The sequence below is a fragment of the Tamandua tetradactyla genome, chromosome 10 (genome assembly GCF_023851605.1).
Source record: "Tamandua tetradactyla isolate mTamTet1 chromosome 10, mTamTet1.pri, whole genome shotgun sequence".
NCBI classification, from domain to species: Eukaryota; Metazoa; Chordata; class Mammalia; order Pilosa; family Myrmecophagidae; genus Tamandua; species Tamandua tetradactyla.
In genome coordinates this window covers 48,541,231-48,564,703 of record NC_135336.1, presented here as the reverse complement: position 1 = coordinate 48,564,703, position 23,473 = coordinate 48,541,231, and the positions used below count along the sequence as shown (strand labels likewise).

At 37.3% G+C, this 23,473-nt stretch overlaps 1 protein-coding gene across 2 annotated transcripts in view; it reads left to right on the top strand.

Annotated features, from left to right (window-relative positions):
• The window catches only part of COL8A1 (collagen type VIII alpha 1 chain), a 155,156-nt gene that overhangs the window by 96,644 nt on the left and 35,039 nt on the right, over window positions 1–23,473 (top strand). For both annotated transcript variants that reach the window (XM_077118609.1, XM_077118610.1), the window contains exon 2: window positions 2,072–2,191. The gene's annotated coding sequence lies outside the window, so the exon portion shown is untranslated. The remainder of the gene's footprint in view (window positions 1–2,071; window positions 2,192–23,473) is intronic.

Genomic DNA, 23,473 nt, shown 5'->3' with positions numbered 1-23,473 from the left:
AGAATATTATTCTGGCTCAGTGAGGAAAGAACCCTTTTTAATCATATGTGGCAAACAATAAATGCTAAATGATGCTCAGCTCATCTTCTACAAATGGCGATTGAATTCTCTTCATTTATTTTCTGCTTTCAGTATATAAAAAAAAGACAGTTTGATCATCTACCTGGATATGTGATGAGCACATAATAGTGATCTTCTGCATTTTTAATTATCCTATGTCTTTCTGTTTTATTTTCTCTTCATCTCAAAAGAAAATCATGCATTTTGGAGGAAGAGGGCATTGGGGGAAAAATCTTCTTGTCTAATGCAGTTAATCAGCCTGTGGGCAGGGGTTGTATGTATTTACTTTCAACATTGTACCCTAACACTAAGTGTCGTACCTCACACGTAGTAGGCAGTCAATAAATATACATTGAAGAATATATGGGGAGAGGCACATAAGTATTTATCTGGGTTCTAGCTATTCAGTCTGAGCCTGGAGAGTTTCTCTTTCATGGAGGCAATTGTGTGTGGAATATCTCCTTTCTATCTTTCTCTATAACCTGCCAGCCTTCTGCAAGGAATCATACCACATGAGCAGTGGACTGGAAAATTCAAGCTCTTGAGTTCATTTACCTTCATTGAACTTTATTGCTAGAGATAACTTGAGATTACATGGCTTTCCAGAGACAAAAATTCTCAAATCACCTATGGCTCACCCAAACTTTATTTATGTCTGAATATCCACAAGTTGAGCCAAAGTTCAGAATGCTGCTGTATCCACCCCAGGCCTGAAGCACGTGGTGCTGACTCCACAGCAAAGGCCAGAGCTGAGCCTGTGCTTTCCAGGCTCTCTAGTGTTATAGACATTCAGCAGCTAGAGAATATTCAAGAGCTTCTTCATTCCATTGTTCAGTCCCCGAAACGATCGGTTCTATGACTATGCACTCTAAATGGTAGCCACTAACCACAAAGGGCTATTTAAAATTAAATTAGTTAAAATGAAATAAAACTAAAAATTTGGTTCCTTGCTTGCACTAGCCACATTTTAAGTAATCAGTAACCACGTGTGGCTAGTGGCAACCATATTGAACAGTGCAAATATAGAACATTTCCATCATCACAGAAAGTTTTAGTGGATGCTGCAGCTCTAGAATAGACCACTTGTATTACACTGCAGAAATTATAAATTGTATACCCGGTTCTGTGCTTATTTCTTAATCAACCAATTCTGGCTTTCAATTTTTTTTATTTATCTAAATGTCTGAAGCTGTTCCTGTTTAAATCTTTTTTAACCAGCTGAATGTAGATAGTATTTCCTAAGTCCCTGTGAAACGTACCAAAACAAAATAGAGTAGCTGATTACCCAAAACAGTTACATTTCTGAAATTCAGTTTAAAGCAGAGTCCACTATGGTTGTGAAAAGTCTAAATTATAGATGATTTATAAAATATATTCAATCAAATTTGTACCAAAAGTGCAAACAAAAATCTGGAAGGGTTGCCAAATTAACCCATCAGGCTCGATTTGATAAATAATTAAGAATAATTTCTAATTCAAATATTGTTATAGGCAAATTGGATGAAAATGTGTTGATCTCAAGAGTTCACTTTTCTTTAATAAACCTGACTCTTCTCCCTCAGGTATTACTTCCTCATGAATTTGTTTAATATATCCCTTTCTTTACAACAGACGTCAAAATCCTTTCTCAATTATCTCAAATCTGCATTAAGGGGAATTGAATTAATAAGAGCTTAGCTGATAATATGATCATAATATGAAAGTAAAGATGCACAATAAATTGTTTATTTGGACTAAAACCATACAGTATATGTGTAAAAATAAATTAATGCACATGTGCATTGAAACAAAACAAAAACAATTCTCTTCCTAATCAGCACATAATAATCTCCAATATCCCCTAAAGATGCACTCCAATTTTGGTAAATAATAGCGTTTTCATTGAAGTATGTGCTTGTGCATTCCTATTATGTAACTTTTCTTATGACTCAAGAACAACACACTTTGATAATGATTCAGCATCTTATGGACTTTCTCCTTTGTAAAAGTGTCTTCTTTTTTTCTACTTCAGAAGCCGTTCCAGAAGTGGAACAGGGAGTGGTGAAAAAACGGAAGCCGGTCCCAGTGGTTTCCCGGGAAGGCACAAGCAAGGGCTTTGGTCCGCAATTCCACAGACCCGCCAAGTCTAAATGTAAGTTTCAGAAGCGATGGAGGGAGGAGCGGCGGTCAGGCGACCGCCGGGTGGTCCGCAGGCGAAGGGGCCGCAGTTGCTGAGAAGGCGGGTCTCAGTAGCTCTTCCTGCCCGACCTGGGAGCACAGGAGCGGTTGGCAGACACTCAAGTATCAGGTATCGGCCCTGCCTCTGCGTCAGATTCCCTCATCCCCACGTCCACGGCTGTACAATACTTGAGACGATATCTATTAGCGCCAGATTTTTAAATCCTAGATAGTAAAATACATGTGGAGAGTGTGATTTTAGCTGATTTTTAAGTCCAAGCATGTTGAAAAGGGTCTTAAAATAATCATTTCCATAGGATCTGACTAGATATCTAAATGTTCACCAGATGCTTGCAGCTAGATTTTGCAGAGGAAAATTGCTAACTTAAGCTTCTTTTCACGATTCAGTGGAGAGTTTTAAGTAATAAAAGATCTGGAGATTTGTAAAATAAATAATTCCAGTGCAAATGGGAAAGTTAAAATAATCTTATCATCTCCCAGTCATGTCTATATGTGCTTTTCCACCATTATCATATTTCTCCTAAGAGTGCCAAATTTTTTTTATGGCTGATAGTTTATAGTTAAAAGTTATGAGCTATAATGAAGAAATGATTGTTTTCAGATGATTGAAGTGACATGTACTAAATTTTCCTAAAGACAATCTAGGATGTGTGAAGCAGGGCATGATGTAGCAAATATGGTTTTATTTATATGTGATATTGAATATATCCACAGTAAAAAAATAATAATAACAGCATGCCAGAATCCCTTTCATTCCTTGATTGATCTCTCAGTGGAAGCAATAAAAATATAAAGTGCATCATTAACTTTTGAACTTTGATGGAAAAAAAAATCATACCATCCATTTCTGACAAGTAGACATTATCTCATAGTATCCACATCCATCCTGTCCTTATTACTATTGCCGGGTCTGAAGTGTGACTTTTGGACATACAACTCAATATTTCCTAATATGTAATAATACAATGACTTTTTATAGTCTAATTTTATTTCATAATTGGAAGAATGAATTATTAAAATTCCTCAGATCTTTCAATTTTTGATGAGGCTACTCCTGTACAAAAAGAAAAGTACAGCATCTAATCCTATAGTTAATACTATATGACTACAATCTGTTGCAAATGAATCGATTTGGAGTTCATGAAGAAAAAAAATGCATTGATGATTTTCCTAAAGTATCATATTTTTACATTAGGTAACACTAATTATTTTGGTTGGATTCCATCAAAGTCAGATGCTATTCGAAATGAAATAGTTATAAGACAAGAACACTGAATGAAAAATATATGTACATTTAAGTAACCAGTTATAGGGCTCAAGCTAATCACACATTTTGGAGAAGCTGGTGAGGGAAGTTGGATGATGGTTACACTTATAATGTCAGGGTAAGGCTCTGAGCACAATCCAGAGAAACTTTACAATTGTTACAACCAACTACAGCCTCAGTTTCTGGATTTCTTATAGCAAATCTTGCTGCCAAGAGCATCAATGGGCTCACCCAGTAAAATATTACAATAATAATGTTCAACTATATCATAAAAATGCAGAAAGTGGTTAAAACAGGGCAAAAGAGAGGAATTGCTTATAAAGTTATGATTGAAATATCAAAAATACATTTTATTGGACTTTTAAAAATTAATTTCTTTGTTTTAAAACTAGGGTGTAAAAGCAGTAAAGTATAAAACTTACTCAATACACTATTTCATTTAATGGTCCACAGCAATGATTCAGCAAGTGAAAATCAAAATAACTTTTATTCAATGTGGTTGTCAATTCAAGCAGGCCTGAGGCTTATATCTGAGAGTTTTCTAGTAAAATTAACAGCTGCATGTCATTTATAAGTAAGAATTTGATTGAAAAGAGATAAAGAACTTTTTGAATGTATGTCTTTTTCTCAGTGAAAATGAATTTGGCTTGTACTGAATTTCATATAGCATAATAAATAAATTAATTATTAATTAATAAATTAAGTATTTTAGGTGGCTTTTAAATTCAGGGAAAAAATTCATTTGTCCAAATACAGAAAATGACGAAAGCCATTTAAATTTGAAATCCATGAGAGTCATACAACTAGGGAAATGGAAATGGATTACGATAACTAACCCAATGTAACTTTTAAATTTTTTTGAATAATCTGGAATTTTCTTTCTGATCATCTTTTTACCTTATGAAAATATAGATTCCTGAATCCTACAACACTGAAATTTTGATAGACAGATGCCATATTTTCACCAAGTTTAATAACATCTATCTCTAAGTGATACTTATTACAGAAACAAATTCCTTTTCCTCATTAAAATACCTTATGTGCCTTAGACACAAGTAGGCATATGCAATAATAGAGGTTGAACTGAATTATTCCCATTTTCTGTACAGAAATTAATGAGTCTTTTGGTTGCGCACTAGAGAGATGGTGTGTCACACATGGGAATTAATGAAATACATCAGGAACAAAAATATATATATGGAAAACCTGCTGAATTGCTCCATATCTATTTTATTAATCAAGCACACTATGGAAGGACTTTTTTGTGGTCATACTATATTCTGGAGATAAACAGACTGGGGAAACCATAGGTCAACTAGAAGTTGTTTGAAACTTTGAAGAATGTGGGGTTTTATATTATATGACAGTAAGAAAGTCCAGTCCTTGATGGCTATAATTTTAAGTGTATAAATATCCCATATATACAAATTTCCTACAGAGCATTGACAGTGACCAAGAAGACCTTAACTGTTCCATATGGAATTTACTTACTATTATTCCTCTCCTCCAATTTTTTTTTAATAAAAAGGCTAATTTTTTTGAAAAAAATAAAACTAGCTTTGGTATGAGCAGGCTTTTAGTTGAAGCAGATGGCTGGAAGTCAGAAGCCCCAGATTCTATCTTTGATTCTCCTACTAACTTGGAATGTGGCCTTGGGCAAGTCATGAGAGTAAATCTACATTAAAAAGAGTAATAATGCCTTACATGTGTATGGAGCTTTATGGTCCAACAGAGCACTTTCACATACAATATCTTATTTAATCTTCCCCATAGCCTCCAGAGAGGAGTATGGCAGTTATTAACCATCCTCATTTTAAAGAGTAGGCATTTGAGACACAGGAAACTAAATCGCTTGTTCACAGTCACTTCAATATCAAATATCAGAGCCAGAAAAAAGACATATTACCATTCCAGGCTGGTTTGCCTCCTTTTCGCTGCACCACACTGCCGCCCTCTGGTACCTCCAACAGCGGCAAAGCAGAGTGATTAGAGAGCTGCAGTGTCCAGTGAACTCTTGAAATGTGGCTAGTCTCAAGTGATAGACTGTGAATGTAAAATTCTTGCCAGATTTCTGTGACTTAGTATGAAAAACGAGAATGTAAAATATCTTGTTATATTTTTTATATTGATCACATATTAAAATATTATATTTGAGATCCTGAGTTAAATAAAATGTATTAAAACTAATGTCACCTGTTTCTTTTTACGTTTTTAATGCAGTTACGAAAAAATGTAAAGTTAAAGTTATATATGTGGCATGCATTATACTTCTATTGGTCAGAGCTAGTCTAGAGATTTCCATTGTTCTGACCCCACAGGACTGATTTCTAACACCAATGATGGGCAATCTCTGTTGTTTATGCACCTGGTTTGATGTGGCTAAGACAAATTTCCAAAGATGTTGTCAAACATGTGGCAGTGTAGATCAGCAGCAAAGACTTGCTATTCTCACATCTTGGCCACATGCAGAGAGAAAAATCAGACTTAATTAGTTGATGCCTCAAATTAAATGGGCTCATTTTGTACTTGCTGAATGCTTGAAAGACTTAAAGGAAAAGTGCCATAGAAGAATAACTACATCTTATAAGGAGAGGAAATTTAGAGACACAGGAGACTGATGCAGAGACACACAGAGAGAATGACGGCCATGGGCCAGAGGCAGAGGTTGAGTTATAGATTACTGACATGTCACCTCAAGAACCCAGCACACTTCAATGGAAGCATGGCTCTGCTAACACCTTAATTTAGGACCTCTAGACTCCATAACTGTGAGACTGTTGTAAGCCAAAAAAAAAGAATAATTACAAATTACATTTTTGTTCTTGTACCACCTCCTATTTTAAAATATATTTCCAGTAAATATCATGAATGAAGAAGGCATTGGACTGTTAGGTTGGCATAGGCAATGTGAAATCATAACTCATACCAATATATTATCATGTACAGTAAATTTTCTTCCCCCTACAAAGTCTTTGAGATATTTTATATATAATCCTTTAAGAAGCAGCTCATTGCTATTCTGAGAAATGTAACTCAGAGTCCTCAGGAGAAATCGGGTCTTAGGAGAAAAAAGTTATATAGTTTTAAAAAAAGAAAAAATAGCCTAAATCACTCAACACCAGCATCTATTTCACGTTAACTGTGTGGGCTCAAACAGTGTGCTAAGAGTTGAACCAAGATTATCTCACTTAATCTTCACAGGGTTTTAAAAAGCTAGCAACAGGGAGCAGACAAAGCTCTTAATGAATACTTCCTCTTAACTGCAAAGCTATTTGAAATCACACTGCAGTCAACCATAACGCTATTAGAATACTTGGGATTGCTTCAGTTTTGTTCCTTCCAGCTCATCAAGTGTTTATCTAGCACATACGATGGACCAGCAACAGTTCTAGACACTGAGGAAATATTGAGCAATAAGACAACTCTGTCCTCAGAGTTTCAAAGTTGAGGTTTGTGAACATGTATTTGAAAAATGCACACTCATAAACAAGAGGAATGAAGGGCAAGTTACTATTCACTTTTAAAGGGTAATTTTAGATAATATAAAAAGAAATCTTTATAGCACTATTCCCTAGGGTGTTAAAACTTAACTGTTTACCAAGGAAAAGTCTTAACGTTTAAAAAAAAAAAAGAACTAAACTAAAAACTACACAACATGAATTTTATAGGTTTGCTTTCCTTAAATGTTAATACAAACTTGGTAGAAAATGGGCTAAAATTACATTAAATCTTTTTCAGAACAAGGAGGGGTAAAAACCAATAAAGGGGACCTAACCCAAAATGGCACTAGGATCACAAGATAGTGAAAACTAAAGTGTTTTCTAACTTTTTATACAACAATAATAATATATTATCTTTGAAAATGTAGATTAAAAATTATATATGTTGTTATATTAAATTTCAAAAGAAGATTTCAAAATAGAATGTACAACCTATTGCCAATTTCTTAATGTTCAGGCTTATCTAGAACAAAATAAAAAGAAAAATATTAACAAGGCCAACTCTGGGTGGCAGGATTTTAGATATTTCTATGTCCTTCTTTATACTTTTCTGAAAAATTTCCGAAATAAATTTCGGAAAAATTTATTGCTTTTCCAATAGATAAATTTTAAAATAACAAAAATAGCATATTATTTTTGTAATCTACTAGAAAACTGATTGCAAACAAGAAAAGCAATAATTATCCAGGGGAGGTAAAACGTAAATTTTTTTCTCAATCACAAAATTAAAAAAAAAAATACGTTTGTTAGGTTCTCCTTTGCAGCTAATATTTCTCTTTCTCTGAGTCAAGTTAAAGCTGTAGTTTGTTCAACTTCTCTAGCAAAGAATATGAAGATTGTATTGGGTTTTCAATCATCCTCACTGTGTATATGAGTATAAAGATTAAGGTTAGAATATGAGCTCTTAAAGCTCAAAGTTGTTATTGTAACAACTAGAAATGCAGAACTTCAGATAAAATGCATTTCTTACACCTTAAAGCAAATCGGCCACCAGTCATTTCTGATGGCAGTTGCTCAAAGTTGGCCTTAGTATTAGCCGCTGAAATGTATAAAATGATGTTTGTAAATATGCCATGTAATCAATCTGGGGGGGTCTTACTGATCTTAAAAAGTAAAATATAAAGTTATTTCAAGCGTCCTACTTTAAAAGCCACGGAAAAATATTTGGTCTGAAAACTCCTTTAGTGGAAACACTAAAATTTACTACACAGAAAACTCAGAAATGATTTATCTGTGCCATTTAATCACTAAGCCCTACTATTAGAACTGCAAGAAACTTTCTCCTTCTACCTCATCCAAAACCACTACTTTGTAGATGAGAAAACTAAGAAGCAGGAGAAAAAAAATTTTCTAAGGAAAAAAATTAAATCTCACCAAAATATCCCAAAGAATCTAGAAACTTCCAGAAGCTTACCTACCAGTCTTTTAATTATAACTTGAATTTTAGTTTGGTTGTGGGGGCTACTACTGTCCAAGGAAAGAAAGATGCTAATAGTAATTGTGAAAAGCACATTCACAGTAAACTCTTAGAAGTAAAAAACAAAAATACTCCGAAGCCAATCATTTCAGACCAAGTCACACACTCATTACTCAGCTTCCCTTCTTCAGTGAGTCAGATCATTGAAATGGGCTTGCTTTAGCACTTTTCAGACACGAATCACTATCACCAGGAGAAATTGACTATTTACAAAGTTGCTAATAGACCAAAGAATAACAAGACATTTCCTTGAGTTACAAAGGAAAAGATGTCAAAATCCTCCTGGCTTTAGGCATTTAGGAAAAAATGTTCTTAAATATTAAGAATACATTTCTCATACTCCACAAATATATACTTAAGTTGGATTACAAGTGTATGAGTATAATATATTACAAATATCACATTATAAATAATATTGCAAGTTTAAACATTGAAGCTCTTTTTCTAAGTTCAGTACCTGTCTAAGAAATGGAAATAGTAACACCTGATTCTAAGAAAAAGAGAACACAGTGTATGCACTTTTTTTCATATGGACAGGCACTGGGAATCGAACCCAGGTCTCCAGCATGGCAGGTGAGAACTCTGCCTGCTGAGCCACTGTGGCCTGCGCTGTATGTACTTTTTATGATCTGTAAAACAGACGTAAGAATAGACTCTCAAAAAGTTGTTTAAGGATTAAATCAGCTAATAGAAAATGCTTAGTACAGTGCCTAGAACATGGCTATTCAATAGCATTCAGTAATGTTAGTATTATCAATAGTACCACTACTATCAATTATGTGATAGCTCCTACACATACACCCTTCTCCTCAATCAAACCAGACTCATGAGAATCCCACACTAGTTCTTGGCTTAATGTCCTTGTACATGCTGAAGTCTCCTTCCAAATGTTCTTTCCCTACTTTTCCTCCTGAACTCCTATCATCACTCAAAGTTCAGCCCTGAAGCTTCCTCCTCTTAGCTCTCTTCCCTAATTTCCGCACCTGACATAGATGCCCTCACTCATTTCCCAGGTGCTTTTCACCTATGCCTCTCCTAGCAATTAGGAAAATGACTTTCACTTGATTCTCCCACACCCCGCCCCATACACACATACACAGACATGCAAACACACATGTACACGCAAGCACACAAAAGAGTGCAGGGAACACATCATATCCACGGAAATGTCTGCTGAAATGAATGGACAAACTCCTGACTCAATAAATGAGTGAGTTTTTTTTCATATTTATCAGGCTAGATTATGGGACTATTAGCCCCAGTGTAGAGGGAAGAAAAGGAAGATGGAAATAGTGGGAAAGGCTGGCGGTTACAATGTAGTAGCCCTGGGACTTGGCTTTGCCACAAGCCTGACTCTGTAGCATTCAATGAGTCATTTAGCGTCTCTGTACCTCAGTTTCCTTCTCAGCAAAATGAGAACATCGGACAAGATGTTTTCTGAGAATCTTTCCAGTCACAGCATTTCAATAATGTTAAACATTGGTTTATCTCAGTGGTTCTCAAACTTTAGCAGGGATCAGAATCATCTGGAGGGCTTGTTCCACCGATTACGGGTCAGCAGGTCTGAGAAGGGACCAAAAAGTATGCATTTAATGAGTTCCCTGCTGAGGCTATCAGTGCAGGGACCACACTTAGAGAGCCACTGATTATTGTCATCTGACTGACACCATGCCGGATAAGAAAATTTATGATAGGATAGAGACAGGTAAACCCAGACTTCTCTGAGGCTGCCAATAGAAAGACTGCGCACCTGTAGAGTTATCCCTAGGAGTAGCCACAGAAGACAAGCATTGCTGATGAAAAAGTTTTGTTAAAGGCCCACTTTGTGGGAAAGGGACAGTCTGTTTCCAATGCCATATGGCATAGAAAACTGAATTCCAGTGTTTGATCAATTTGTCAAACTTGCTGCAGCTGAAGTCATATGGATTACCATCACCATCTAGTGTCTCTTTCCGATTACTGCATTTGGAAAGCACCTAATAAATAATGCTTTCATTTGAAAATTGTTGCTTTTACAAAACTATCCAAGATGAGAACTCCTAAGAATAAATGCTAATGACCTCTGATCTTGTCTACATTTGTACCCGGAAAGTAAACAGGTACATAGTACTTTTTATAGTCTAGGCATTATTCTAATACTTTATAAATGTTAAGAAATTCACCACAACCCTATGAGGTTGATAGTTATTATCCCCAATTTACAGGCAAAAATTACAGCTAGAAATTTACAAAGCAATTAAAATATTTGCCTGAGGTTTACTCCAGTAAAATGCTGTGGCTGTGATTTGAACCTAACCAACTCCTGTAGGGATTCTACCCTTGCTAGACTCTTTTTTTTTTGCTGCTAGCCTTTTATATCAGCAATTTAAAAAGTAGTTGCTGAAACTATTGTACCTAAAAATAGTTATAGTACCCAGAGATGCACCTGAAAAATTTTATAAAATACATACTGAAGCAGTGCATATTTTTCTGATTCTTCCAAATGAAATAAGCTCATATGCAATAATTAAAAGAATGTTTCTACTTGCATGAAGCCATTATCAGACAACAACAGCAAGAAAAGCAGAGGATTTGGAATCAGCTTCCAACTTGCTGTGTTACCTTGGACAAGTCAATTAACCTCTCTAGGCACTACTTTCTTCACGATAAAATAGAGAACATGTGATTCACATGCTTTGGGGGTTCTTTAAAGCCAGATTTAATTTTAGAGTAATTGCTCAGGTGGGTCAGTGAATGTGATCACAAGAAGCAGCTAGGAAAACATGGGCAGTAACCATATTGATTTTCCCCGAATTGCCCTACCAATGTGAAAGGAGGTTATGGCACCAAAGTTTAGACTTGGTCTCCAAGTCTATTGTCTAAACATGAGAGCAGGAAATAACATCACGACACTTGCACAAGAAGTGTGGAGCTCAGCCTGAAGGATCCACATTTCACTTCTCTTCCTGGATGCTGTGCTTGGCCTGTCACCTGAACTCCACCCCTCTGCCTGCTCTCTGCCTCCCGAAAGTTCTCACCAAAGGACTTCTGCAGGAAAGTCATATCTTTGCGTGGATTGAGGCCCAGCCTCCCTCAATCCAGGCTTCTTTTATCAGCAGTCTTCTTGGATTTAATAACCAAATTGCCACTGATCCTTTTAGCTCCTTATCTAAACTTCTCAGTTACCAAACCATTCCTTACATCAATATACATGCTAAAAAGCAAACTAAATACTACAGAATGGTTATCAAACCAAAGCACTAGTGGTTTCGTTGCACTTTTAAATGTATATAATATTGTACTAAGACCTAATTATATAAAGATTCATGATAATGAATGAAAATAAAGACCAAGCTAGAGGAATAAAAGCTAATAAAATACAGTAGAGTAAAATATCAGAATAATACTTTAATAATTTATGTTATTGCAAGTATTTGCATAAATCATTCATCACAGCAAAACCAAAATTAGATGAGTTTTATTAACGACATTTAAAAGCTGAGGGAAATTGAGGCAGAGAAACTTTACATAACTGAACAAATACGTGAGTAGTTGAGGAGTCACCTATCCTAATTATTAGGCTTATGTTTTAACAATAATATCCTGATATAACATGAATTACCTCTGATATTTGAGTTAGAAAGAAGTTCTTTATAAAAGTTTGAAAGAGTAAAAGATTAATAAGAGTTCAAGGATACTAAAGTCTCTTTATTAAGTCATTCAACATGTACTTTTTGAGAATTTTTGGTGTGCCTGGCACTGTTTTAGGTTCTGGAGACTTAGCAGTGAATAGGGGCCAGGGTGGCATTCTACCCTCTGACCTTAGATTCTGGCTAGTCGTGGCAAAGACAATAAACAAGAAAACTAAATATATAATACAATGCCTGGTAATGCAGAAAAACAGTCAGGGAAAGTGTTAGGGAATGATGGGGTGTAGCGGCTGCTTTAAATTGGATTGATGAGCAGGCCTCTTGGAGGATATTACATTTGATCTGAAGGAGGCAAAACCATGTAGAGATCTGGAAGGCAGTTCAGGCAGAGGAAAGAGAAAGTGGGAAGCCTCAGGGTTGGGAGGCAGCGTGGCTTGTTACAGGAATAGCCAGGAGGTCATGAGGGCTGGAGCATGGTGACTAAGAAGATGGTGTCAGAGAAGAGGCTGCCCCTGCAGGCTCTGAAGACTGTGGTGAGTTCAGAGTTTGCACTAACTGCGGTAGGGTGCCACTGCAGGGTTTTGAGCAGAGAAGTGGCAAGTCCTGACCGACAGCTTTAAACCAGCACTCTAGCTGCTCTGGGGAGAGCAGATGGTAGCAGGAGGAGAATGGAGGCAGGGACTCCAATTAAGGGGCCATCACAGTGGCCCAGGCAAAAAAGAGGGCAAAAAAATATATGGTCCATATACCCTTCTTATTATGAGAACTCTGTATTTTCTGCATAATTTTTCTATACCTATAACTTTCCTAATTAAAAAAATAATAATAATTGTGGGGTGCGAGGGTAGTTCAGTGGTAGAATTCTCTCCTGCTGTGCGGAGACCCCAGTTTGGTTTCCGGCCCATGCATTTCTCAAAAAACAAACAAGCAAACAAACAAATGAAAAACAAACAAAAAATCAACAAATGTGCCACAATAATGGGCTATTCATATGGAAAAAGAAAAAAATGTGACCCCCACCATACAGCATACCAAAAAAAAATGATGGTGTCTTCTTGATAGTGAAAGTGATATGAGATACATTTTTATGGTAGGGATCATAAAACTTTCTGATGGAATAGGTGTGTGAGTAAACAAGATATTAAGAACGTCCCCCTATGTTTTGACCCTGAGCAACTGGATAAATAGGATTATCATTTTTTTCCCAAATAGGGGAGCCAGGCATAGAATTAGTTTTCTGAAACTTATACCCCTTTAAGTGCCTAGTTCATTTGACTTCAGAATTAGTTTGTGAAAGTGATAAGAATTTTTTATATGAGAATCTTTGAGTTGTATCACCATAAGCCGTGTGTAGTAACAATGGTGTTCTCCCTCTACATGACAGCCACTCTGAGCCCGAATCCTGAACCAGGCAATCAGCTAGAAATGGGGTGATATTTTGAATGTCCTTAAGTAAATAGTTTCAAGACCCATGACTAGATAGTTATAATATTATGACTTCTGATGAAAACATGTTTATAAATATGAATAATGGAAGCTTAAGTTCTACATTCTTTCAAGAAGTACAAGGTAAAACTCCATGGATCATTTAAAAGGAATGTTAAATATCTGCCTTAGATTCATACTCCTGAGAAACAAATATTACAGGGAACGAACGTGCTCGGTTTGTGAGCCAGTGGTTCTTTTGTGGGAGCCAGGGTCTTGAACTTCCAGGAAGCTATGTTGTACTGAGATTGGCCTCAAGGTTGTGGGAAGAGTGCCATCGTATCATCCATGCATGACTGATAAGAGCAAGTTTGGGAACACAGGGCCTTAGCCAAAATCACCGGTAAATCAGGAACAGAGGCAGAACTATGTAAGTGGTAGTTTAAAGATGGACACAAATTATTTGACTCATGTACAGGGAAAACTGAAAGGACAGCAAATTCCTAAAACATGGGCTTCCTTTGTCAGTTTCCACTTTTATAGAAAATGGTTCCCTGTCAACCCTCTAGCCGGTCTGATGGATTCAAGTTACCTGTGATCATTTTTATAGGTGAAGAAGAAATTCTAATGGAATATAAGGACAGGAACCTTTCTGTCTTATTCACCGCTGTGTCCTAGCAATTAGAACGATAGCAGGCATATATTTAGCGTTTTGCAAATTTTTGCTGGATAAATGAATAAAGAAAAGTTGACTAAATTGCTGAATTAAAGTGAAAAACAGAAGGTCAAAAAGAATCTACCATGCAGTCAGATACAGCCTAATAAAAAATTGAGGAGAATCTTTTCTCTGAGTGAGCAGCTTCTGGCTAGCACACTCTTCCTCTGGTGTCATAGTTGAATTTTAATTCCCCGGCCTATTTGTACCATTCATTGACTGAGCTTCAGCAGATGTTTATCTTAGGGTCCACCAGTTTTATCTGTGGTCCACATTTCTTACCCATTTTTTATACTCTGTTGGGTTGCAATGCCAACTGAAAAGTTAGACAAATAATTGAATAGTTGTCAGGCTGGCAGCCGGAAAACTTGGCTTCTTTTGACCTCCTAAATTCTGTCTAGAATTCTAAGATCCGTGTCTAAGATTCCATCTAACTTACATTAGTTCATTCACCCATTCTGACCTCATTCACAAGACTGACCTTTTTTTTCCATCACCATCAATCTGGCCATAGCTTTAGGGTAGCTAAAGATGGAAACTAGTAAGGAGAAAAGAATGACAATGAAAAAGAAATTGACTGGACTAATTCTGTTCCCAGACCGAACGCCCTTTCGGAAGGTATTTGGTGGGAAAGCAGAAGGCTCACACTTCCCCAGCATAGCCTGGAATCTAAGTCTAGAAGTAGATGAGCATGGCTCTCTCCTTGTTTCCAAAGCTTTTTTCAGATTCTTGGTTTTAAAACCCTTTAGAAATGTGCATAATTCATTCTAAAGTGAGAAAAATGAATAGTATACATTCTAGTAGAATGCCAAGGAGAAATAATAAAATGAAAACTTTCCCATCTTCCTTTTTGGTGACATTACACTTAAAAATAGGTATGGGGAGGAGCCCAAGGCAGGAATTTCAGTTAGGTTAATTTATTTACAAGTAGAACTTCTTCCAGTACTCAAGAGCCTTTGGCAAACATTAGTTGGCACATTCTTCCTAAAAGGTGAAAGCCTTATTTTTTTCATTGGCAGGTTTGAAATGATACTTAAGAGTATCAGGCAAACCTTCCAAACCACAGCCAAAAGAGATTAATCCAAAACACACAATATCCCCAGCTAGCTCAAGATCAAAAAATAAGTTAGGAATGATGATTGCAAAATGTTAATTGTGAAACATAATTCCATGATATGTATGGCTCCATAACTGGGCAGAGCTACTCTTGAGTATATTATGAAGTACTTTTTGCAGAGGGCAATTGCTTATATTTCATGTTATAGTATATAGCATATATAGAGTTACAGTTTTAGTCACAGTGAATCCCTAAGGACCATGGTTCTTAATCTTGGTGGGCCTAAGAATCAACTGTGGCAATTGTGTAGAAAATGCAGAGTTCTGATCTCTTCCCCTCGCTTATCTAATTAGACTTCCTAAGGGAGGAGATTAGGGACCCCGGTTTTCAACAAGGAAGACCAGTGAATCCAATGCACACAGTCTGTAAACCACACATTGACAAACCACACTGGAGACTGGAGTGAGCTTCCTTAAGCCAGAGGTCTCTTTATTCAGCAATTACTTCCCCACCCCCAGCACCAAGGCTGCAATTTGATAGATGCTCAATGAATATTTAATGAGTGAAAAGTGTTTAGCATTTACGCATGCCAGCCACTGTCCTAATTATTCATTTAATCCTCACAGTAAAGGACTATTATTAGCTTTGGCACCTGCTGGGCCCTGTGCCTACACACTATTCAGAGTGTCTTTACATTCAGGTGACTTCTCAGGAAGACTCTTGCTGACCATCTATCTAAAGTAGCATCAATTCCATTTCCATTTCATCACAAGACCATGTTCCTTTTCTTTATAGCACTTACCTCTCTCTAAAGTTATGTTGTTGATTTTATTGCCTGACTCCTCTACTAAAATGGTTCTCTGAGAACAGGACGCTTGCTGATCTTCTTGTCACACCACCTCCAATGCCTGACTCACAGCAGACACCAAGGACATTGTTGTTGAATTAGTGCACTTAAATGTATAGTAATGTAAAGTAATGGAGTTATATTTGCTATACAATTTCGCAGTTCTCCCAGCACTTCCAAAATGTGTTACAAGTATAAAAAACAAGGCTTTAACCCAAATTGTCCTGAAAATGATTCCTCTTATCTACCCTGTTCTGCATAGCATAAATGTTAAAAAAGGGAGAACTGAGTAAGGGTGAAAATGGAAAATCTAGATAGGTTTTTTTCACTGTTTAGTTTCAATATTTTATTTGAAATGAGCTCCCAGTACATGAGATACACCCATGATCAAATGTAAGTAAAAAACACATTCCAAAATTAAATGTACATGATTTTTAGATTAATCATCATTTTTATTAGCCAAACAGTGACTGTTTTACTATTTCAAAAGATTGTAGCTACATGACACCAAAAGATCTAGTTGAATCAATGAAAGTCAAGCCAACTGTTTCAAAAGTAAAAAATAGTGGATAGACCAATTCACTGCAAATGGTGAATGTGTCAGAATCATGGACTGTTGCCCTATGCCAACAAAATCATAATCAAGGGCTGACTGTAGGTTTGAAAGAGAGAAATAAACTCATTTTAAATGAATTTCTTCTACAGTGTGGCTTAAAATAATGGTTTCTTTGAAAAGGTCCACTTGCTAGTTCAGGCCGTATCAATGATGACCAAACCCTTGCAGTGTTCCTACTGTGGATGATTGCCTCTCTTCCTTCTCTTCATTTATGGTGTGAGTCTTAGCAAACAAAAGCTAGGGCCTAGCAATCACTCCTGCGTAATGCTTTTTGTTCCAAGCAATTTTTACCACTTCCACTAAAATGTAAGACAGTGGATGTTTTTGGTGATGCCATTGGATAGAAAATACTCAAAATCAACTAGAAATTTTAAAAAAAAAAGAAGTTTCCTTGTTTCATTTTGAAAATGTCTTTTCACTGGAAGTTGTGGCCAGAACTGGATTGGCGTCATTTGTCTCCCCAGAACATATAGCTAGCAATTCCTCAAATCTTTCCAGTTTTGAGGAATTGCTGATCACCAATGGCATTCATTTTAGTCATTGAGTCTTAGTATGAAACTTGGAAATAGCAACAAAGATTGCGGGCGAAGGTGGAAGAAAGAGTATCAATGGTAGTGAGATCATTCTTAGTACAGGGAGGTGATGACCCTTTGCAAAGGCCTTTACCTAGGAGGAATTTTGCTTCTTCCTTCCCCTAGAGAAAGATTTAATCAGAATCTTTAGAAAAATAGAGAGAAATTTGTTGTCATTCTAAGAAGTTCAAAGTGCAACCCAGTCAAGAACAAAGATCATTTCTGCCTTCACTACCTTATCCAAACCCTTGAAATTATCTGGATTAGCTCAAAGCCAGGTTTAGCACTTTTCCTTTTCCAATTTGTGAGCAAAACATGATTTGGATTACAAATTTCTCTATGAGGTTCATGTGTAGAACTGAGAAACTCTGTTATTTCCTTATCAGAAGCAACAGGAGAAATTCCAAATATGAAGAATCACAGAGATTTATTGCTTCAACTCCCAGCCTGACACTTGGCTCAGCACAGAGGGTAAGCAGCCAAAAAGAAGTCCTGTACTAAAATATGAAGGGAATTGGCTGCTTGTGAAGTCCAGACTTGGGAGTGACACAAACCGGGGCTTGGGCTTTTATTCAGCCAGCAAAACCCAGTCTGTTTGAAGTCGGATCAATTGATTTCTTGAACATTTCAAATAAGCAAATTCTGCAGGAAATGGGAGCCAGACGCATTTTTAACTCAGGAGTTCCTTGGAAGAGAGGCAGAAAACAGTCAAACAACATCCTCTACTTTCATTTTGCACCCCTCCCCCATAGACTTACTCTCCCATCTATACTCCCAACATGTATATAGAGAAAATGCTTGAATAAACTTAGGAGGACCACAGATAGAATTTTTTTTATTCAAATAAAAAAAGAAACAATTTTTGTCTGACTTAAATGTGTGCCAATTCCTTTTAAAATATTGCATTGATTTGAGAGGGGTTCTACAAACATTTTGCTATCATCTATTGTGAACCACGCACCATGCCAGCGATTTGCACAAAAAACCCTGTGAAGTAGATTGCTATTATTCTCATTGTACACCTGGAAAAAAAAAAAACGAAGCTCATTAAGATTCAGTGATTTCCCTGAGGCCACAAAGACTGTAAATGATGAAGAGACTGGAATTGACTTATCAAAGGAGTCCCAAATTGGTCCTCAGGGGCTGAAATCCAAATGGAAAGACTCTGATTTCTAAGACTAAGTCTCTTCTATATTAGCTCAAGTTCTCACATCCTTGCACGTGGTATAGGAATGAATTGTAACATATTCAAGTTCCAACTATGGAGAGAAGGAGTTGGCAGCTTGTTTATATGCCACACCAAGCAGGCACAGCATAAATACAACTTTCCCAGGAACTCTAAGGGGAGAAGGAAGGGATTTCTCTCCTCTCTCCAGTCAGCATTCCCTTCAGAAATTTGGAAAAAACATAATATGAAAAGAAAGAAAAAAATTAGGAAAAATTTACTCTGTCACACCTAGATGCTGTCTTGTTAACACCTTGTTCTTTGTACTTTTGACTTTCTCAGAATAAATATTCTTTACTCCTAAAAAAAAAAAAGCCCCCAGGTTTCCTGGAATTTTTATTAAGAATTCCAGATATTCCAGCAATAATTTTCAGACACCACAGCCTTGGCTGACAGAGAGCAGATACATACCATGTTTGGTTCAGCCAACCTCTAGGGATTTTCTCTCTGCTTTCTTCTGCTTTTGCTTCCAGTGAAGTTGTCCCATTATTGGTTTTTATTTATTAATTATGATCATATTTTCCTTCCCAGAAATTTCATTTTTAAGATAAGAAAAGAGTAAAAGTGGTAATAAACAGTCATCCCTGGTATTCTGTTAGCTCTCCTCTGCTCTTGGTTTTGAACTCTGCTCTGTTTCGTGAGCACTTCTGTGTCAGCAAAGAAAATCATGGACATTTTAGCATGTTGTGTTTGTATAAGGGAATACCCATGCTAATCAGACCTGCCCCTGACATTTGTGGTACTATGAGCAAGAGTACAAATGGAGGCCCACATACTATACATTAAAATATTCAAAAGCTTTCAATTGAGCTAACAAAGTGTTAAATAAAATATTAGCTATCCCTCTGCCTTGGAAAATACACCTTCATAATAACCTGGAAGGCCAGGTTAGAGACTAGAATTCTTGAACTTCATGAAGTTTTATTCCAGAATGCAAAGGCACAGGGCAAGAGACCAGCCTGCCCACCCCTTCCCTCAAGCTCTTTGGTCTGTATCCTGGGCTCTGCCATGCACCACAACAGGTTTTATAAACATGCATGTGACCATCCAAACCACACAGCCAGCTCTGTACACACCCCTTAGGCAATAGCCACTCCTAACCCCATGTTGGCCCAAGGATGCACACCTCAGGATGCAGTCCACCTCATGAGGCCAGACCCTGAGAAAAACCCAGTGCCAGCCCTGGAAAAAGGCAGGATCTCCTGGGTAGGGAATTTAGGGTCCTATACATCCAGAATATGGTCTACAGGATGTGGTGGTTAATCCCTTGGCTCCTCATGCCATGGTGCTTGGGGAAGGCACAGCTGGAAGAAAGCTAGTACAGGGTCCTCCAAGACGAGTCCAGAGCAGAAGCCTCTCTTGGCTGATCTGGGTGGTACTTGGAATTAATGTTCCCTTTGCTGTCATGACCGAGTGAAAACTGAACTTATTACCTGGGCACTTTTCATCCATTGCTTCCAGGTGGTAGTGAAATGTATCTCAGAAGAAAAATTAGAGCTAGAAGCTCAAGATCAATAGCTTTACTCATGCAAGACATCCATATCTCAATATCACTGAAGATTATGCAATTTCCTCCTTGAATTCAAATCTAGTCATCTGATTTCCTGCCCCAGTTTCCAGTGGTCCAAGGCCAATGAAGAAGCAGAACCTGTTAAATCCCCTGAAGGAATCATCCAGTAACAATGAGTTATCATGTAACATTGAAAATATATTCATTAAGAGGAGGGCATATTTCATTGCCATATATTTCTTTAGAAAATGAAACAAGCAGGAGGCAGAGAAATATATTCCAGGAGTGGGAGGGAGGGATGGGTTTCTTGGATTTACATTTGTTCCAGGTAGGTTAGGCTGTGCTTCTCCTGCCCATCTTAATCCCTGAGACCCATTCTTGCCTACATCAGTGATAAGGGCAATATAAATAGCAAATAATTACTTTGCACATACTCTGTGTCAATACCATTGTAAGCACTTTACGTATATATTTACCTATTTAATCTGCTCAAAATCCCTATGAGGTAAGTATTTTTACCCTCATTTGATAGAGGAGTAAAATATTGTACAAAGGGTTTTTTAAAAAATAATACAAAAATTGCCTAAGGTCATATTTTAGTTTCCTAGGCTGCTCAAAGCAGATACCATGGTATGTTTTCAAGTTAAACAATGGGAATTTGTTCCCTTACAAGCTTACAGTTTGGAGACCATGGAAATCTCCAAATCAAAGCATTATTAAGATGATTCTTTCTTCCCAAAGACCACCAGCGATCCTTGGCTCCTCTGTGGGTCTCTCCCTTCTCTTTCAGGTTTCGCTGTTTCAGTTTCTTGTTTCCATGGCTTTCTTTCTTTCTCTCTGTATTTATTCTGTTTGTAAAGGCCTCCAGTAATAAGATTAAGACCTATCCTGAATGAGATGGGTCATACCTTAACTAAAGTAGCCTCATCAAAAGATCCTACTGGGGCGGTGGGCCATGTGGCTCAGCAGGCAGGAATGCTTGCCTGCAATGCCAGAGGACCCAGGTTCTATTCCCGGTACCTGCCCATGTAAAAAAAAAAAAAAAAAAAAAAAAAATATCCTACTTACGGGGCAGGCAATAGTGGCTCAGTGGCAGAGTTCTCGCCTGCTGTGGTGGAGACCTGGTTCTGATTTCCAGAGCCTGCCCATGCAAAAAAAAAAAATCATACTTACAGTGGGCCCACACCCACAGAAATGTATTCATTTCAAGAACATGATTTTCTGGAGTACATACAGTTCCAAACCATCACGGTCATGTACGTAATAAGGTTCCAACTGGAATATTATCTATAATCTATGCATCCAGCAACTGTTCTACTGCTTGTGTCATCCAGGGACCAGCCAGCTCAGTCACTTGGTCACCATCTACTCTCCCCTGCTTCCCAAAGTAACTGTGCATTTGCCCCTAGTAGTTGAAGGTTTTACTTGGAAGAGTGGTTGTCACTTAAACTAACCGGAGACTTTCTGCTTCCTGTGGGATCAGAATAGCCTCTTTCTTCTCAGGTCCAATAGCTGTTACCCACCAGAGACCAAGGAAACCATAGCATCACAAAATTCTCTCTATACTTAACCAGAACTTTCAAGAGGTGACTTGAGCAAGAGGATTTATTTATTCTATCTTTAAGTTTTTCAAAAGATTAGGGATTGTGTCTTATTTTCTCTTTATTCCAAGTTCCTTTGAGTTCTTTGCATATACAAGAAGTGTTCAACTTTTTAAATAGCTGAAGTGTTATTGTGTTCTCCAGTAACCCTGAGTTTTAATCTGACAGTTCAATGAATAAAAAGAAGAGAACAATAGTTGTATAAAAATTCCAATTTCAATCATTATGGGAAAGTGTATACATGTGTCAGGGCCTTTTCTGTATTCAAAGTTCCTATTCAAAGAGGGTAGTGATTAAATGCCTAGACCCTAGAAACTGGTTTCCTATGTTCAAATTCCAACCCTGCAACTTATTAGTCGTGGACTTTTAACATTACTTATACACTCTGTGCTTCAGTTTCCTCCCAGGTAGATAGGAATAATAGCTCCCATCTCAGGGGGATTTGCTTTGAGTACTAGATGAGTTAATCAATATGAAGTGATTAAATGAATAAATCAATTTAAAGTGCTTTGAACAGTGCCTGCTAAATAGTGAGTCCTCCATGAATGATAGCTGTTGTGCCAAACCATCCCAAAATTTAAGCACAAATACAGTATCTTTCAGTATATAGAATAGTTGAATTTTTCAAGGGATTGATAAAGTAGTTATCTACACCTTCTCTTACGCTAATTGAGAGAGCAATTACTAATAATTATAGTCATCAGGACTTAACTAGAAAAAACAGAATATATAAGAATGCTGCATTAACTGTCAACTATTGGCAGTGTAGCAAGCTACGTCATGAACATACAGACGTGGTCTTGGCTATCACAATATCAGCTGTATCATGCTCTGCCTCTCCCCATGAGCAAGCATCATCCTTCTGGGATTAATAAGGAGCAGGGACATCATTCTTAGCTCCAGTTTGCTATAATTGCTTAAATTTCTCCAATCTCACACCAGCAAACACCAAGAGAACAAATTTCACAGTTCTCAGACCAGCATCCTATCCATTCAGCAAAGAGTGTCTGGTAGAACAGGTAATGCAATAGGAATCCACAAACATGTGCTCTGTTGTTTACACTCTCTGCAATGAAGCCAGAGGGAAGTGCAGCAGTTCTTCAATATCCAAGATGTTCCAGAGCATACAGACCATTTGAATCCTTTTGGGAGCCTCAAATTCTTTCCCTCATAATCTTAACCTTTGCTGTACACACCCTTCCCAAATTCCACCCTAAGCCATTCTTCAAGGTGAAGTTTGGAGCAGTCATTGTACTAAATCTAGTTAATGTTTACTTGCTTGTCAGGTGGTTTTCTCATCATAGTATCATTAGTATAAGGTGGGGGCCCCTGTAAGCAGAGAAGTGCTCAGTTGGCCCTTTAACTCTTTTTTGGTCACATCCATTGTTTTCGTTTGCTGAAGATGATGAAATACAGATACCATGTAATAGGTTGGCTTTTACATGGGGACTTATTAACTTACAAATTTACAGTTCTGAGACCATGGAAATGTCCAAATCGAGGCATCAAAAATGCTATATTTTCTCCCGAAGACTGGCTGCCTGCGATCTGGGACTTCTCTGTCACCCGGCCAGGCACATGGCGGCATCTGCTGGTCTTTCCCGTCTCTCCTGGGTTCCATTGCTTTCAGCTTCTATCTGCTCTATGACTTTCTTCCTCAGTTTCTGTGTCTTTCTCTCTGTCTCCTTCTGTGAATTTCATCCTCTTTTAAAGAATTCCAGTAGGAGGATGAAGACCCACCTGGGGCACACCTCAATTTAATTAACCTAATCAAAATATCCCACCCACATAGGT